Consider the following 1986-nt stretch of genomic DNA (forward strand, 5'->3'; position numbering starts at 1 on the left):
TAGGCTAGGTGCTACAAAAGAGAAGCACCTTTGGCCATAGCTTACTAACTTCACAGATGGTATGTTTAGTAAGTTTTTAGACGAGGATCGTAAACTCCTGGTTGGTGTATAGGGTTCTAGCATCTCAGTAATATAAATAGGGGCCTGGCCGTTAAGCGCTTTGTAGGTTAAGAGTAGTATCTTGTAGTTAATGCGCTGATTTATTGGGAGCCAGTGAAGCTGCCTTAGGACGGGCTTGATATGATCGTATTTCTTTGTGCGAGTAATAACGCGAGCCGCAGCATTCTGGACATTTTGTAGACGATCTATCAAAAATTTAGGTAGTCCATATAATAGCGAGTTGGCGTTATCTAGCTTGGATGTGATGAAGGCGTGTACCAACTTTTCAGTGTCTGCTAGAGATAGACAGTCTCTTATCTTGCTTATGTTTCTAAGGTGGAAAAACAGGCCTTGCAGGTACTGCAAGTCCCGATCGTTTATATCGCTTCAAAAAGAGTTCTTGCGATCGGGGTGCTTATATGAGAACATTACACAGACGATCGCTAACGTCTGCGGCGATTGAAGCAATCACAATCGCCTCTTTCCATTCGTCGCCGTAAAACTGCAAAATATTCTCGTGTTATTCTCCTTTCGTGAACGACGCGACCGTGACGTCACACGAGACAAAAACTAAATTGAAAACAGCATCATCATTATCATATGCATGACACCAGTATCACTTGCCACAGTATCTTAAAAGCAATGCAAAGTATCATTTTACGCTTGAACGAGATTGATGTTTCATAAAAAATGCTCAAAATAACGTTTCAGAGCTTCTATATTTCAAAATTTTGTGGGGGAGCATGCCCCCAGACCCCCCTAGCGGCACGCGGCTTCGGCGCTCGGGTCCTTTTGCCTCTATATCAAAAGTCTGGTTACAGCCTTGAACTCTCAAAGTTTTTAGCACCACTGTGAAATCAGACTCCCTGCATGAGTGTACTCGTCCTTTTAGTGACGTGTCAAGAAAAAGGCCTGTTTATTTCACCGTACCCGCTATATGTGGTTCGGTAGACTGGGGTTCGATTCCTTGCTATATTATTAATATGTCATGCCGTATATTGTTTATATTTAGAACCTTACTCAACGCCGGATCACTGACAAATCGTGACCAGTCCGATGAAACGATAGACTGCTTGCAGTCTAATGAAATAATAACAAATGCTATTTATTTCCCGAAATAAATAATTTTATGCAGCTTGTGACGTATGCATCTCCCAGCTTCCCTCGTCCGAGGATATTCTTTACATGTATCTCCTTACATAGAATCGAGGCAACCGTATTCAATCCTCTACATTTTCCCCTCCCTCCACTCCCTTGTTTCGGTTACACTTATCAATGGTATGGCGGTTTTTCCCCTCACCTTTGCTGGGTTGATATTTTTTATGATTTTGTAATGTGATCTTTTAGTCATTGTTATGTTAATAAACGGCCGCACCCATGGCCAAAAGATCCCAAAATGGGTATTTTTGATTTGTTCCAGCAAACAGAGCTTAGCTAGACTGTCCACAGCCTCTCGATTTTTCAACGCAAAAAAGCAAACGAAGCGAGCGCACAGGGTGAGGGGGGCGGGAAGCGAGCGAAGGAAACTTCCGTTTTGCGCTGGCGTCCAGTTCCCTCGCCGTTCTCACCGCGCGCTCATCGATCGAAAAAAAAATCGAAAAAATAGAATGCTGTGGACAGTCTAGAGCTTAGCCAAAGCAACACAAACTGGTGCTTCGAATAAGTAGTAGTTAATTATGAAGGAACGGTTAGCCAATCAGCTTTAAACCCATTCTCGGCTCCAGAGCACTTCTCTTTTGCGCATCACGTGCAAAAGACAAGAGCTCTGGGGACGAGAATGCTTTGAACCGAATAAACTCAGAGTTTGCTCACAACGACCGGAAGTCTGTGAATTGCAGACTTTTAAATTGGCCAGAGTCTGTGTTCTTGTTGCTGACTCGGAGGACG

Source organism: Oculina patagonica, chromosome 14 (assembly GCF_052425735.1).
Source record: "Oculina patagonica isolate OP01 chromosome 14, crgOcupat, whole genome shotgun sequence".
Classification (NCBI taxonomy): Eukaryota; Metazoa; Cnidaria; class Anthozoa; order Scleractinia; family Oculinidae; genus Oculina; species Oculina patagonica.